At 42.1% G+C, this 18,145-nt stretch overlaps 1 protein-coding gene across 1 annotated transcript in view; it reads right to left on the bottom strand.

Moving 5' to 3' along the window:
* The window catches only part of LOC106609204 (zinc finger protein 800), a 28,993-nt gene extending 13,271 nt beyond the window's left edge, over positions 1–15,722 (bottom strand). The window contains exon 1 of the mRNA XM_014207724.3: positions 15,368–15,722. The gene's annotated coding sequence lies outside the window, so the exon portion shown is untranslated. The remainder of the gene's footprint in view (positions 1–15,367) is intronic.
* Positions 15,723–18,145: the final 2,423 nt, after the last annotated feature.

Genomic DNA, 18,145 nt, shown 5'->3' with positions numbered 1-18,145 from the left:
GAGAGCCACAGAAATACTGTATATGGCACTACGGAACCGCTTCTATAGCAGCATAATTGGTCTGAGTAAAAGATACCTAATGAGTCATTATGCCAAGCACTATTTGATCAGCGGTGCCGTTGCTGATCTAGACACCTGCTGTGTCATGTGGCATTGTTTGGCTGGGTCTGATAAGGGTGGGTGGTGGTTACACTGCTGGCTGGGTGAGACTCGCCTGTCTGTCTCTCGGTTTCTCTCTCCAGGGTGATGGAGATGTTTCCCAGCGCACCCAGCTAACACACTTTCTCTCTCGCCCTCACACACACACACACACACACACACACACACTAGGCTGTCAGAGATAAGGGACTCTACACTGACCCTTGCCTTCGCTCACTCCTGCCCTCCTCTCTTCTCTCCCTCCCCCCTCTCCATCCATCTCCCTCTCTCGTCTCCCCGTTGCCTTCGGAGAGGGGGGAAAAAAATGCCTGAGCCATGGCTCCTCCTACCCTAACCACAGACATACACCTGACCAACCTAATGAGGGAGGTCTCTGACGACCTCAGAGGAAATAAGAAATGGGGTTTTATTGTACCAATCAGTCTCTTGATGATCCAGTGAGAGATTGGCTTCCTGTATGTACAGTGCCTTCAGAAAGTATTGACACCCTTTTTTGTTGTGTTACAGACTGAATTTTAAATTGAAATGTGTGTCACTGACACACACACACACACACACACACACACACAATACCCCATAATGTCAAAGTGGAATTTTGTTTTTAGAAATGTTTACAAATTCATTAAAAATGAAAAGCAGAAATGTCTTGAGTCAATAAGTGTTCAACCCTTTTGTTATGGAAAGTCTAAATATGTTCAGGAGTAAAAATGTGCTCAACAAATCACATAATAAGTTGCATGGACTCATTCTGTGTTCAATAATAGTGGTTAACATGATTTTTGAATGCCTACCTCATCCTTGTACCCCACACATACAATTATCTGTAAGGTCCCTCAATGGAGTAGTGAATTTCAAGCACAGATTTAACCACAAAGACCAGGGATGTTTTTCAATGCCTCGCAAAAGGGAACCGATTGCTAGATGTGTCAAAATAAACAGATGCTGAATATGGTGAAATGATTCATTAGGCTTTGAATGGTATACAGTGGCTTGCGAAAGTATTCACCCCCCTTGGCATTTTTCCTATTTTGTTGCCTTACAACCTGGAATTAAAATAGATTTTTTGGGGGGGTTTGTATCATTTGATTTACACAACATGCCTACCACTTTGAAGATGCAAAATATGTTTCATTGTGAAACAAACAAGAAATAAGACACAAAAAAAACCTGAAAACTTGAGCGTGCATAACTATTCACCCCCCAGAGTCAATACTTGGCAGAGGCACCTTTTGCAGCAATTACAGCTGCAAGTCTCTTGGGGTATGTCTCTATAAACTTGACACATCTAGCCACTGGGATTTCTGCCCATTCTTCAAGGCAAAACTGCTCCAGCTCCTTCAAGTTGGATGGGTTCTGCTGGTGTACAGTAATCTCTAAGTCATACCACAGATTCTCAATTGGATTGAGGTCTGAGCTTTGACTAGGCCAATCCAATACATTTAAATGTTTCCCCTTAAACAACTCGAGTGTTGCTTTAGCAGTGTGCTTAGGGTCATTGACCTACTGGAAGGTGAACCTCTGTCCCAGTCTCAAATCTCTGGAAGACTAAAACAGGTTACCCCTCAAAAATGTCCCTGTATTTAGCACCATCCATCATTCCTTCAATTCTGACCAGTTTCCCAGTTCCTGCCAATGAAAAACATCCCCACAGAATGATGCTGCCACCACCATGCTTCACTGTGGGGATGGTATTCTCAGGGTGATGGGAGGTGTTGGGTTTGCGCCAGACATAGCGTTTTCCTTGATGGCCAAAAAGCTCAATCTGACCAGAGTACCTTCTTTCATATGTTTGGGGAGTCTCCCACATGCCTTTTGGCAAACACCAAACGTGTTTGCTTATTTCTTTCTTTAAGCAATGGCTTTTTTTCTGGCCGCTCTTTCGTAAAGCCCAGCTCTGTGGAGTGTACGGCTTAAAGTGGTCCTATGGACAGATACTCCAATCTCTGCTGTGGAGCTTTGCAGCTCCTTCAGGGTTATCTTTGGTCTCTTTGTTGCCTCTGATTTATGCCCTCCTTGCCTGGTCCGTGAGTTTTGGTGGTCGGCTCTCTTGGCAGGTTTGTTGTGGTGCCATATTCTTTCCATTTTTTAAATAATGGATTTAATGGTGCTCTGTGGGATGTTCAAAGTTTCCGATCTTTTTTTAGAACTCAACCCTGATCTGTACTTCTCCACAACTTTGTCCCTGACCTGTTTGGAGAGCTCCTTGGTCTTCATGGTGCCACTTGCTTGGTGGTGCCCCTTGCTTAGTGGTGTTGCAGACTCTGGGGCCTTTCAGAACAGGTGTATATATACTGAGATCATGTGACACTTAAATAAAGTCCACCTGTGTGCAATCTAACTAATTATGTGACTTCTGACGGTAATTGGTTGCACCAGATCTTATTTAGGGGCTTCATAGCAAAGGGGTGAATACATATGCACGCACCACTTTTTAGTTTTGAATTTTTTTCATTTCACTATATAAATTTGGAATATTTTGTGTATGTCCATTACATGAAATCTAAATAAAAATCCATTTAAATTACAGTTTGTAATGCAACAAAATAGCAAAAACACCAAGGGGATGAATACTTTTGCAAAGCACTGTATAAATACACCCAGTCACTACAAAGATAAAGGCATCCTTCCTAACTCAGTTGTCTGAGAGGAAGGAAACTGCTCTGGGATTTGACCATGAGGCTGATGGTGATTTTAAAACAGTTTAATGGTTGTGTTATGAGAGAACTGAGGATGGATCAACAACATTGTAGTTACTCCACAATACCAATCTAAATATGGAAGCCTGTACAGAATACAAATATTCCAAAACCTGCATCCTGTTTGCAACAAGGCACTTAAGTAATACTGCAAAAAAGGTGGCAATGAAATTAACTTATTGTCCTGAATGCAAAGCATTATGTTTGGGGGAAAACAACACAGCACATCACTGAGTACCACTCTTCATATTTTCAAGCATGGTGGTGGCTATGTTATGCGTATGCTTGTCATGGGCAAAGACTAGGGAGGTTTTTTCGGTTAAAAACAAACGGAATACAGCTAAACACAGGAAAAAATTCTAGAGGAAAACCTGCTTCAGTCTGCTTTCCACTAGACATTGGGCAACGAATTAACCTTTCCGAAGGGCAATAGTTGACAATGGTGGTCTAGCAATGATCAACAACTAACTTGATAGAGCTTGAATAATTTAAAAAATAATAAATGGGCAAATATTATACAATTCAGCTGTGCAAAGCTCTTAGAGACCCCAAAAGACTCACAGCTGTAATCACTACCAAAGGTGTTTCTCACATGTATTGACTCAGGGGGGTTGAATACTTATCTAATCATGATATAGTGTTTAATTTTTTATTAATTTGTAATAAATGTTTGCATTTTTTGACCACTTTGACGTGAGTATTTTGTGTAGACCGTTGACCAAAAAATGACAATTAAATCCATGTTAATCCCACTTTGTAACAACAAAATGTAGGAAAAAGTAAAAGGGTGTGAAGACTTCCTGAAGGCACTGGAAGTCTGAGGAGAGAGAGAAAGAACTTGTCACCTCACTCACTGATTGATGAGTAAACAGTGAGGAAGACTGTCTGTATGACAGACGCTGTGAAGAGGAAAAAGGGACAGACAGACAGTGGGCTGGAAACAGGAAGGAGTGCAGGGATGGTACCTAAACCACTGAGAGGACACTCCTGGGAGTGGGGGGGGGGGGGGTATACACTCGAAGCAGGTGTGTGTAGATTGGGAGTCAGGATATAAACACAGCACACTAGGAGTGAGGGACTATTGTTTAGGAGAGGTGGGGATAGTATATCTTTGGGGCGCTATTGGGACTGTGTACTGGTAGGATATATACTGGGGTTGAGGGAGGGAACTGGTCTTGTCTCTACCTTAGTGTGTTACTGAGAGGTCTTCCTCGGAGCAGGTTTGGCCTTCACCATGCTGCTCTCTCTCTACCCAAACACCTGCAACAACACCGTGTTGCCCATGTTCCAGCGCGTGTCTGTGTGTTTTCCACCATCACCAAACGATGTTCAGAAGCTGTCAGAGGTGAAAATAGAGGTAATACCCCCCTCTAGTGGTGGTCCCAGGCTAGTGCAGTTCCATCACATCCACCTGCCTGACTGTCAGCACACTTCCAAGTCTTCATGTAAACTCAACAAAAAAAAAGAAACGTCCCTTTTTCAGGACCCCGTCTTTCAAGGATAATTCATAAAAATCTTCATTGTAAAAGGGTTTAAACACTGTTTCCCATGCTTGTTCAATGAACCATAAACAATTCATGAACATGCACCTGTGGAACGGTCGTGAAGACACTAACAACTTACAGATGGTAGGCAATTAAGGTCACAGTTTTGAAAACAGGACACAAGAGGCCTTTCTACTGACTCTGAAAAACAACAAAAGAAAGATGCCCAGGGTCCCTGCTCATCTGCGTGAATGCTGCAAGGAGGCATGAGGACTGCAGATGTGGCCAGGGCAATAAATTGCCATGTCCGTACTGAGACGCCTAAGACAGCGCTACAGGGAGACAGGACGGACAGCTGATCGTCCTTGCAGTGGTAGACCATGTGTAACAACACCTGTACAGGATCGGTACATCCGAACATCACACCTGCGAGACAGGTACAACAACTGCCCAAGTTACACCAGGAATGCACAATCCCTCCATCAGTGCTCAGACTGTCCGCAATAGGCTAAGAGAGGCTGGACTGAGGGCTTGTAGGCCTGTTGTAAGGCAGGTCTTCACCAGATATCAACGGCAACAATGTCGCCTATGGGCACAAACCCACCGTCGCTGGACCAGAAAGGACTGGCAAAAAGTCCTCTTCACTGACAAGTCACAGTTTTGTCTCACCAGGGGTGATGGTCGGATTCGCGTTTATCGTTGAAGGAATGAGCGTTACACGAGGCCTGTACTCTGGAGCGGGATCGATTTGGAGGTGGAGGGTCCATCATGGTCTGGGGCGGTGTGTCACAGCATCATCGGACTGAGCTTGATGTCACTGCAGGCAATCTCAACGCTGTGCGTTACAGGGAAGACATCCTCCTCCCTCATGTGGTACCCTTCCTGCAGGCTCATCCTGACATGACCCTCCAGCATGACAATGCCACCAGCCATACTACTCATTCTGTGCGTGATTTCCTGCAAGACAGGAATGTCAGTGTTCTGCCATGGCCAGCGAAGAGCCCGGATCTCAATCCCATTGAGCACGTCTGGGACCTGTTGGATCGGAGGGTGAGGACTAGGGCCATTCCCCCCCAGAAATGTCCGGGAACTTGCAGGTGCCTTGGTGGAAGAGCAGGGTAACATCTCACAGCAAGGACTTCAAATCTGGTGCAGTCCAAGAGGAGATGCACTGCAGTCCCGAATGCAACTGGTGTCCACACACTGTTACTTTTGACCCCCCCCCCCTTTGTTCAGGAACACATTATTCAATTTCTGTTAGTCACATGTCTGTGGAACTTGTTCAGTTTATGTCTCAGTTGTTGAATCTTGTTATGTTCATACAAATATTTACACATGTTAAGTTTGCTGAAAATAAAACGCAGTTGACTGTGAGAGGACGTTTCTTTTTTTGCTGAATTTATTATTCAAATAAAAGAGTATATGTGTGTGTGTGTGCCCAACCCATATACCCACCCACACACACACACATTATATTTTCAATGCACTGTGAAGTTCATTTACAGTACCGTCTCTGACTGTACCACGTATTGACCACCAGATGGTGACAAAGTCCATGTTTTGGAAGTCATCAAAGAAGATGCCACAGTAACTAATATATTCTAGCACTACTGCCTGAAGAGTCAACCCTCCTGTCCTGAGTCTGGTTCCTCTCAAAGGTTCTTCCTTCCAGGTAGTTTTTCCTGGTCACTGTAGTAGTGCTTGCTCACTCACTTTAGGTTACTGTAAGGCACTTTGCAAATGTTTTGGTTAAGTCGGCGTACCTGTCCTCAATTTGCACAGATTTGATCAAAACTAGTTTTCAGATTTCTATTCTTCCAAACCTAGCCTAATTCATAGGGAAGAAGATGGTCATCGCAGTTTCAGAGCGGGGAGAAATACAAGAGCATGTGAAGAGTTCAGTGGTAATGCACTCTGAGTGCATTAGACAGAATGGCCCGGTATAAATGGAGTCAATCCAATGTTGTGAGGCTCAATCAGAAAACGTGCAGCCATCATCAGAGAGGTGACCTAAATGATGAAGACTTGGTAACACGCTCGGGTGTTTCCATGGAGACAGAGACAGAAGTAGTTGTTCCTACTCAGGTAATATGAGTATTTATCAGTGGGCCTGTAGAGACAGACACTGCTACCAGAACAAATTCACAAGAGAGTAATTTAAAGGGTAAATCTGTGATTGCTACGTACATTATTTTTTACTTTTAAATTCATGACATGCAACCGTCCCATTGACTCTTGAAGAATATAACTCATAAATGCCGCATAAGTTAGCTGAATTGTCTTACCCCATCAGAACCCAAAATATAAGCTTGTTTTACTCCTTTGCTAGTAAACAATGCTTTCTAGACAAACACTGCATAGCCTCAAAACATGGTTAAAACTTTAAAAAAAATTGTTGTTCTCATGGATGGTCAATCCTTGCACCCATAGCTCTGTTTATGATTTTAAGAGTGGTTAGATTTCTCCACCCCCAATCCCAAAGCTATTTACCAAATCAGTGGCGGGGGTCATTGATTTGTCATTTTTTTAAACTGCAGATTGCCCCTTTAATGTTGCTTAATAAGATGCACACTGCTGTGAAAGTACTGAACCCACACCTGCCCAAGACTCCCGCTGGGCAGTAGGAAGTGAAAATAATTGAATGAAGAAATGACGGAAAAGTTCACAGCAATTATTGTGTGTAAGGGATGAGTTTATAAGTGCTGGAATAAAGACTGGATGCTTCTGTTCACGTTGTAACCAGTGTCAGACACCATAACCTCACATGGAGACTGGCTGCTGCCCCCGTAAACACACCCACTAGACTAGACAGACCACCAGCACACCATAACGCATGTCTGCCCTTATAGTGAGTGATTCTCAACTTAATCAATCTAAATCCTGTCTAACAATAGGCTGGGCTTGGATGTTTACATTCAGTTGTTATGCAACCCTCTCCTGGTCATTTTAATGAACCTGAAGAAGAATTAGACCAAAAATATACATCATAATAGCATTATATAGGCATACTTTCTCTTGCCCTGGGCTAGTCTTCTTAAAATGGGCTGGAAATCACTTTCTAAAGTGGGCACTGTTAGGCCTATACTTTCAGAACATAACCCAACATAACCAAAATATATCCCTCATCTCCACAAGCTAAATACTGTCAAATTAAAATGCATTCAGATGATTTTCATTTGTCAATGAGAATTTTTTTTAATACTACTTCTTGTTTCAAAGCAGAAAATCACCCTAGACATGTGTAACTAACATGCGCAGTGCCCAACGGGGCGCAATAACAAAACCAAACGTTCAGTTGGATAAAACGCCCCACTCGGGATGAAACCAGAAATGGTACAGCGTTTCCCCGCTTTAATCTGAATGGATGCTTTATTTTTATGATTCATTATCGAATATTTATTGTGTGGGCTATTCGTAAAAGCGTAAACGGTCAAACAAAATGTATTGGTACGTTTACCATACAGTAGAAAAAAATATATCCATATTTTGAGAAGTCGCGAGATATCGACACCAGCGATTCCACAATGGCCACAATGTGTCTTGTCAAACGTGAAGGACGAAGTGAACTGCTCTCACTGACTAACAAAAGTCACTGTGAACCAGCCAGCCACCATCCCCTTACGCATTCCACGCAATGAGGAAGAAATGTTGCGAATCCGTGAAAGAAAATACCATAAAACGATGCCTACACTGTTCCATAACATCTCCAACTCGTCTCCACTAGCGAGCGCGCGTTGATTGTTAGCGTTTGGGTTTACAGTTTTCGTTCAACGTGTAGCAGTCTCCATTAGCAACTCCATATCCCATGGGCGTGCGAGGGCCGCGGGCTGTGACGCAAATGCCACTGGTGATTTGCAAATTTGACAGATCTAATTCAATGTGGCTGGATGACTATTCACCCCGCATTTAAAACTATAACATTCCCCTCCGTGCAGGGAGATGTGGCGATGCCAGTAGCCAACATATTATGTTAGGATTCGTTGCTTAACTCGCCAGCCCAACTTAATAAATTGTGCAACGAGAGAGAACGGGTGCAGTAGCCAGTGTGGATATTGTTACGTTTTGAATATGATAGCCCAATCAACACAATACGCGAAATGACACAGCGACTTATAGTGACTTCGCTAAACATGGATCTGTGGTAGCCAGCACTTGGCTACGTTCTGCTAGGACGCATGCAGCTGACGATAGAGGAGGGCAGGGCAGCCAGCGAGTGGAACTGCATTCATACATAGACCATACGGGCACCCGGATAAAGGGCTGCATGAATACTGTATTGTGTGCTCTTTTCTCCAAGAGTCCCCAAGTATTTACAAAAGGTTCGCCCAAAAATATTGTGGCGAAACACAGGTGGTTTCAGCAGCTGCCGATACGTATGGAAGACCATTCACGCCAAACATTTTTTTAACTTCTACTACCTAAAAATGTCAAGATAGACCTACCTACATCAACATTTTGATATAGTAGATCATACATAAACTCAGCAAAAAAAGAAACGTCCTCCCACTGTCAACTGCGTTAATTTTAAGCAAACTTAACATGTGTAAATATTTGTATAAACATAAGATTCAACAACTGAGACATAAACTGAACAAGTTACACAGACATGTGACTAACAGAAATTGAATAATGTGTCCCTGAACAAAGGGGGGGGCAAAATCAAAAGTAACAGTCAGTATCTGGCGTGGCCACCAGCTGCATTAACCTCTTACGACACCAATCGCATAGGGGGCAGAATTGTCACTTTCGGATGAAATACGTGCCCATATTAAACTACCTCCTACTCAAACTCAGAAGCTAGGATATGCATATTATTAGTAGATTTGGATAGAAAACACTGAAGTTTCTAAAACTTTTTGAATGATGTCTGTGAGTATAACAGAACACATATGGAAGGCAAAAACCTGAGAAAAATCCTACCAGGAATTGGAAATCTGATGCGTGGAATCTTTCCAAGTCATTGCCTATCTAACACAGTGACTAAGGATTCATTTAGCGCTTCCTAAGGCTTCCACTAGATGTCAACAGTCTTTAGAACCTTGTTTCAGCCTTTTGCAGTGAACAGAGAGCGAACAAGAAGGCTGGGAAGTTGTTGACTCAGGGAAGGACATTAGTTCATTGGTGCGCTTTCACGTGAGGAGGTAGCTGTGTTCCATAACGTTTTTCTTGACATTGGAATCGTCCGGTTGGAATATTATTGAAGTTTGACGTTAAAAAGGCCCTAAAGATTGATGCTTTACAACGTTTGACATGTTTGAATGAACGTAAATATAACTTTTTTGACTTTGTCGTGACATTTTCCGCACGCTTCCTACATTTGGAGTAGCTAACTGAACGCGCAAACAACAAGGAGCTATTTGGACATAAATGATGGACTTTATCGAACAATACATTTATTGTGGACCTGGGATTCCTGGAAGTGCCTTCTGATGAAGATCAAAGGTAAGTGAATATTTCTAATGCTATTTATGATTTTAGATGACTCCAAAATGGCGGGTATCTGTATTGCCTAGTGTATTTTTCTGAGCGCAGTACTCAGATTATTGCAAAGTGTGCTTTCCCCGTGAAGCACATTTTTTTTTTTTTTTTTTTTTTTTTAAATCGGTCACAGCAGTTGCATAAAGGAGATGTTCATCTATAATTCTTTGAATAACAGTTTCATATTTTATCAATGTTTATGATGAGTATTTTTGTAAATTGTTGTGCACATTCACCGGCAGTATTGGAGACAAAATATTTTCTGAACGTCATGCGCCAATGTAAAATTCTGTTTTTGGATATAAATATGAACTTTATCGAACAAAAAATGCATGTATTGTGTAACATGATGTCCTAGGAGTGTCATCTGATGAAGATCGTCAAAGGTTAGTGCTTCATTTAGCTGTGTTTTGTTTTTTTGTGATGCATCTAGTTGCTTGGAAAATGGCTGTGTGGTTATTTTTGTCTATGAACTCTCCTAACATAATCTAATGTTTTGCTTTCGCTGTAAAGCCTTTTTGAAATCAGACAACGTGGTTCGATTAAGGAGAAGTGTATCTTTAAAATGGTGTAAAATAGTTGTATGTTTGAGAAATTGAAATTATTAGATTTGTGGTTTTGAATTTGGCGCTCTGATTTTTCACTGGCTATTGTCAAACTCAATCCCGCTAATGGGATTGGTGTCGTATGAAGTTAAGAACTGCAGTGCATCTCTTCCTCATGGACTGCACCAGATTTGCCAGTTCTTGCTGTGAGATGTTACCCCACTCTTCCAAGGCACCTGCAAGTTCCCGGGCATTTCTGAGGGGAATGGCCGTAGCCCTCACCCTCCGATCCAACAGGTCCCAGACGTCCTCAATGGGATTGAGATCCGGGCTCTTCGCTGGCCATGGCAGAACACTGACATTCCTGTCTTGCAGGAAATCACTCACAGAACGAGCAGTATGGCTGGTGGCATTGTCATGCTGGAGGGTCATGTCAGGATGAGCCCGCAGGATGGGTACCACATGAGGGAGAAGGATGTCTTCCCTGTAACGCACAGCGTTGAGATTGCCTGTAATGACAACAAGCTCAGTCTGATGATGCTGTGACACACCGCCCCAGACCATGATGGACCCCCCACCTCCAAATCGATCCCACTCCAGAGTACAGGCCTCGGTGTAACGCTCATTCCTTCGACGAAAAAACACAAATCTGACCATCACCCTTGGTGAGACAAAACCGCAACTCGTCAGTGAAGAGTACTATTTGCCAGTCCTGTCTGGTCCAGCGATGGTGGGTTTGTGCCCATAGGCGACGTTGTTGCCGGTGATGTCTGGTGAGGACCAGCAAGCCCAAAGTCTAGCATCTCTCAAGCCTAGTGCGGACAGTCTGAGCACTGATGGAAGGATTGTGCATTCCTGGTGTAACTCGGGCAGTTGTTGTTGCCATCCTGTACCTGTCCCACAGGTGTGATGTTCGGATGTACCGATCCCATGCAGGTGTTGTTACACATGGTCTGCCACTGTGAGGACAATCAGCTGTCCGTCCTGTCTCCCTGTAGCGCTGTCTTAGGCGTCTCACAGTACAGACATTGCAATTTATTGCCCTGGCCACATCTACAGTCCTGATGCCTCAGGCACGTTCACGCAGATGAGCAGGGACCCTGGGCATCTTTCTTTGGTGTTTTTCAGGGTCAGTAGAAAGGCCTCTTTAGTGTCCTAAGTTTTCATAACTGTGACCTTAAAACCTGTTGGGGATAGGGGGCAGTATTTGCACGGCCGGATAAAAAACGTACCCGATTTAATCTGGTTACTACTCCTGCCCAGTAACTAGAATATGCATATAATTGTTTGATTTGGATAGAAAACACCCTAAAGTTTCTAAAACTGTTTGAATGGTGTCTGTGAGTATAACAGAACTCATTTGGCAGGCCAAAACCTAAGAAGATTCCAAACAGGAAGCGCTCTCTCTGACTATTTCTTGGCCTTCTTGATCATCTCTATCCAAAACAGGGGATCTCTGGCATAACGTGACATTTTCTAACGCTCCCATAGGCTCTCAGAAGGCGCCAGAACGTTGAATGGTGACTTTGCAGGCCATGGCTGAAAAACAGTAGCGCATTTGGATAGTGGTCAATCTGAGAACAATGAGACTGGGGGTGCGTGCACGAGCCGACACCATGTTTTTATTTTTTCGTCTTTGAACGAAAACAGGGTTTCCCGGTCGGAATATTATCGCTTTTTTTACGAGAAAAATCGCATAAAAATTGATTTTAAACAGCGTTTGACATGCTTTCGAAGTACGGTAATGGAATATTTGGAATTTTTTCGTCACGAAATGCGCCGGGCGCGTCACCCTTCTTTATCCTTCGGATAGTGTCTTGAACGCACGAACAAAACGCCGCTATTTGGATATAACTATGGATTATTTGGAACCAAACCAACATTTGTTATTGAAGTAGAAGTCCTGGGAGTGCATTCTGACGAAGAACAGCAAAGGTAATCCAATTTTTCTTATAGTAAATCTGAGTTTGGTGAGTACCAAACTTGGTGGGTGTCAAAATAGCTAGCCCGTGATGGCCGGGCTATCTACTCAGAATATTGCAAAATGTGCTTTCACCGAAAAGCTATTTTAAAATCGGACACCGCGATTGCATAAAGGAGTTCTGTATCTATAATTCTTAAAATAATTGTAATGTTTTTTGTGAACGTTTATCGTGAGTAATTTATTAAATTCACCGGAAGTGTTCGGTGGGAATGCTAGTCACATGCTAGTCACATGCTAATGTAAAAAGCTGTTTTTTGATATAAATATGAACTTGATTGAACAAAACATGCATGTATTGTATAACATAATGTCCTAGGAGTGTCATCTGATGAAGATCATCAAAGGTTAGTGCTGCATTTAGCTGTGGTTTTGGTTTTTGTGACATTATATGCTAGCTTGAAAAATGGGTGTCTGATTATTTCTGGCTGGGTACTCTGCTGACATAATGTAATGTTTTGCTTTCGTTGTAAACCTTTTTTGAAATCGGACAGTGTGGTTAGATTAACGAGAGTCTTGTCTTTAAAATGGTGTAAAATAGTCATATGTTTGAGAAATTGAAGTAATAGCATTTCTAAGGTATTTGAATATCGCGCCACGGGATTCCACTGGCTTTTGAGTAGGTAAGCGTCCCACCTAGCCCATATAGGTTAATTGCCTACCGTCTGTAAGCTGTTAGTGTCTTAACGATAGTTCCACAGGTGCATGTTCATTAATTGTTTATGGTTCATTGAACAAGCATGGGAAACAGTGTTAAAACCCTTTACAATGAAGATCTGTGAAGTTATTGGGATATTTACGAATCATCTTTTTTTGCTGAGTTTATATAGGACATGTTTCTTAATTTGTAGCATTGTGTGGTGATTTCCATCTATCCACTTTGCAGAGATCAGCACAGAAGGGCCACCAGCAAAGGAATGGTCAGCTGATATTTGCCTCACGACTTTTGATTTGGTTTAATACAAAATATCGAACCAAAAGCATTGAAAAAAATGGGACAAAGTAGCCTACTGTTGTTTAGACTGATTTGCCTCATGATTTGTCAACTCGTGCACAATTCATTGGTGCTTCAGTCTGATCAACGGTAGCCTACCCACTGGGCACACAATGGTTGAATAAACGTTCTTTCCACGTAATTTGAATGAAATTACGTTCAACCAACATGGAATAGATGTTGAAATGACGTCTGTGCCCAGTGGGTACTGATAACAACCACAGCTAACAACCACCACTACAGCAAAAATTAGGTTTAAATTCAAACTTTGGCTGGCTAGGCTACCTAGACATTTTTAATTCAAAATTATTGATTGGAATGAATCAATCAACACAATAGTGATGACATACTGTTTGATTAACTCTTCAATTACAAATGCAAAGGCCTACATGACGCAACTCTGAATAAAGCAAGCTCAGCCCTGTTAGTTTTATTGTCCAATTGCCATTGTTGTCTCTTTGTCTCTGTAAAGGACTTCCCATTAGTTTATTTTAAAAATAGAATTAATATGAACAAGTACAAGGTTGCTGCAGTTTGACAGGGTTTTAATGGTTTCATCCTCCCTAGGGCCCAGAGTAAAAACAACAACAACATATAACCTGATTATAAAAAAATCTGGTCCCATCAAAGCCCATATAAAACTGTTTTATAGATTTATTACTATGTCCTACCCTACAACTTGGGTCTGGAGTTTTACCTAGTTAGGTTTGCCTACCAGATCTGGAGAAACTGTGCTCCTCACTCTGGGGCAGCACATAGCCAAGTGGTTAGAGCATTGGACCAGTAACTGAAAGGTCACTGGTTTGAATACCCAAGTCGACAAGGTGAAAAATCTATGTGCCCTTGAGCTCCAGGGGTGCTGTACTGCTATGGCTGACCCTGTAAAACAACACATTTCACTGCACCTATCCAGTGTATGTGACAATACAACTTTTTTTTTGGGGGGGGGGGGAAACATATCCTATATAGGCCTAGAGATCTATCTAAAAATGTCAACTTAGTATCTCAAAATGTTGATTTATGTAGGCCCATTTCAAAATGTCGACTTAGTTTCTGAACATTTTGAGATACTATCAACATTTTTTTACTTAAATATCTGAATTTTGAGATTGTAGGCCTGTTGACATTGTGTGAATGGGCTTCCATAGATATGAGCAAAGCAGCACATCGTTGCGTAGCACTGGACTTCCCCAGTTTTGTGCTAACTACGTGATTGTCCAAAGGACCATTTTATTCAGTCTGTCCTCATTGGCAATCTGGGAGCCAGGGCGCAGGGCAGTTTACCGTTCTCATGGCACGATTTGCATTGCCCCATTATCCCCGAAAATCTCCTTTACACGGTTATATTGTCAGCCTCAAAACGCCAGTATTTTGAGCAACAAAAGACCAGCTTAACTTGATCAAAGCAGAAGCCAAGTACAAAATGCACCTTTCAAGCCGTAAAAGAGAGGCCCCTTCTACATATTGCAGCATGGCAGGGGAGTGCGGCGTAAAAACGGGCTAACCCAGACAAAATAAATACAAAGAGAACGTACAACACTCACATAAACACATCCATCACCATCTTAGGGAAATCACTAAACCACTCTCAGATATTTGGCTTTGTAAAGACTCTCCCGAGGGGACGATATTACGAATGTAAAACCCTGCGCTTTGCGGCTCTGTGCCACCTTTTCCAAGAAGCAGCTTGGCGCACAGACCGGTGACCCTTCCGGCTTTGCGCGTCTTTATAACGACTAGATTTCACTAACAAATCAAATTTTAACAATGAAATATGAATAAATACATCTAGTTGTAACTATCATCGTATTTGAGTTCCTGGAAATATTATTTAAGGGCGAGTTTGAGAAGCCGAAACCAATTCCTCTCCCCTCCATGGACAGGCAGAACAAGAGAAGGATGACGCCATTTTCTGCAAAAACAACCACGTTCGGGGAGCCAAGGCGATGGCTTTTACGCTTCCATAACGCGTTCCAGGTCTTCGATCAGACATTTAGGGCGAATATAAATGTGTTAAGAATAGTTCTTACCTGTATAAGTCTTAACCTGACGATGGAATCCGGTTTCACAGAGTAAAACTACGGGCTTGGGCCGGGGAGCTACTTCAAGTCCGCGTCCCTGTCTGTAGCTAGCCGGAGATTGTTTATTACGCCTCTCAGCGCTCGGCTCGCTCCCTCGCGCTGAACAGTTCCTCCAGCAGCTGCCTTTGTGCACTCAGAGGGGACCTTTCAGCTAAAGGCGGCCGCTGCGCAAAGGTGCAGCACTTCTACTTTTCTTTATAAATGCCAGTGTCGTTGGCACTTTGGGGGGTAGGAGAGGAATAGTTGACCCCCCGTGATCGAGGAACACTGTTGCCAAATTCAGGCCGTTTAGTGCTCCATTTACTAAGCGCGCGCACAGGCTTTCCAGAATCCAGGACACACAAATTAAACCGAAACGTTAGCTCGTTTTGTTCTCTTCTGCGCATACTTATCGTGTATAAAAGTGCATTATTCCCTGGGAAAAGTCGTAAAACGCTAAAGCAGAATGTAAAGAATAATCTGGCGATTTGGAACTGTTGGAAATGTTGCACAATGGCCATTTATAATTTCTGTGTTGGAGTTTATTTAATAATAGGCCAAACACAACAATGCCAACATTTTGGGTAAAAATACATTTATTTCAATAAATCTAAATTATTTATCTTGCCACAAAATCGCAACCTGCAATTGTTCACCTGCTGGTTGAAGTGGACGAGTAGCCTATCCAATGATGCATTTGTTTAATTAAGGATCAAATCATTTATTCAACCTAGTTTTACTTTTATATGTGATAAGACAGGCCTATATTATAATGACACATTTCTATATTTCAACATTTCCCTTGATACACAGGAAGTCCGCTACCAAATTTCCTTTAAGAACGCATCATCTTCAGCCCTTTTGATAATCTTATCTAATTTAAAAAAAAGTTTAGTCTAGAACATTCCAGTAGCCTATTAGATAAGCCTATATTTTCATATTGCATACGTAGTCATATAGCATAGCTACAATTAGTCAGTGCATATTATGAATTGTAGTGATATGTTAATATTGGTTGCAATAACGCATGTCGAGCATCGGCACCAGCCTGGTCTCACAGACTAGACATAACATAGTTAATCTATATCCGGGACACTCAAATGAGTATGATATGTTATGTTTGGTATGGTCAAATAAGACAGAAGGTTACTTAAGGCAAACACAATCGGGTGGTTGGTTGGGGTCGATGGGTGGGTGTATAACTGGACAATCTGGCAACCCGAAGGTTGTGTGTTTGAATCTCATCACGGACAACTTTAGCATTTTAGCAACTACTTACTACTTTTTAGCTACTTTCTACTACTTAGCATGTTAGCTAACCTATCCCCTAACCAACCCTTTAACCTAACTCCTAACCTTAACCCCTAGCTTAGCTAACATTAGTCACCTAGCTAACGTTAGCAATAACCACCTAGCTAGCGTTAGCTAAAACAAATTGGAATTCTTAACATATCATATGTTTTGGAAATTCGTACCATATTGTATGAATTGCAATTCGTAACATGTACAAAATTGCAATTCGTTTCCACAAATTAATACATACCATATGAAACACAGTGGAGGCTGGTGGGAGGAGCTATATGAGGACGGGCTCATTATAATGGCTGGAATGGAATAAATGGAATAGTACCACATATTTGACTCATTCCAATTATTCCATTCCTGCCATTACAATGAGCCCATCCTCCCATAGCTCCTCCCACCAACCTCCACTGTTGAAAAGTAACATATCATGCTATTTGGAGTGTTTCGGTTTACTTTTACTATGTTATGTCTACCCCTGTGTCCAGGTTGGCGGCACGCAGTCCGTGAATTTTAGTTTTTTTGGATAGCCAAGTTACATTTTGGCATAAAAGCAACCTTGCCAAATAGCTTACCATATGGATTGATAAAATGTTGCTCAAATGTAATAAAGTTTCTACAACAGTTGTGAATTCCTTTAGGAGAATATGATTTTCAGCAATAAATGTTCTAGTGTGCTTAATAGTGAAGAGCTAGGCTAGGTGGCGAGATAGGGCTACCCACAGGTTCCATGGAATGCCATGATGATGGTGCCTTCCAATAACTTTATGGTCCTCGCTAGCAGGGTGTTGCAGCATTTTGTTGCTATGCTACCGCAATCTGTCGTGAGCACCGAAAGTGTGTTTAGCTAATCACGTAAATGAATAAAAATGTGGACATGGCAAACATTGCACTCTAGGCCTAATGGTACGAAGATTGGCGCAAAGATGGTCTATTATTCATTATAAACTGGTTGGTTCGAGCCCTGAATGCGGATTGGCTGACAAAACATTTCTTTTTACTGCTCTAATTACGTTGGTAACCAGTTTATAATAGCAATAAGGAACCTTGGGGGTTTGTGGTAGATGGCCAACATACCAGGGCTAAGGGCTGTGTCCAGGCACTCTGCGATGTGTCGTGCATAAGAACAGCCCTTAGCTATGGTATATTGGCCATATACCACACCCCCTCGTGCCTTATTGTTTAAATAACTCTAATATCAATAATATTAGGCTAATCATTCAAACATAGGCCTAAAAGTTATGGCTGTAGGCCAGCAATATCTCACCATGTGATGTGTGTTTTAGACATTATTTAACAGGTATTATTGGCCTAAATATTGTTTAGCCAATGTCCACGTAATATAGTATTAATAACTAGTCTATAAGTAGTTGGAACCAACTTCTTGCATAGCCTACAATTTGGGACTTCTGAAAAATATAGTTGTTGTGGTATTTGAGTAGACCT

This window comes from Salmo salar, chromosome 07 (genome assembly GCF_965601325.2).
Source record: "Salmo salar chromosome 07, fSalSal1, whole genome shotgun sequence".
Taxonomy (NCBI): domain Eukaryota; kingdom Metazoa; phylum Chordata; class Actinopteri; order Salmoniformes; family Salmonidae; genus Salmo; species Salmo salar.
The sequence above is the reverse complement of the archived record's forward strand: the minus strand, read 5'-3'. Positions and strand labels throughout refer to the sequence as shown.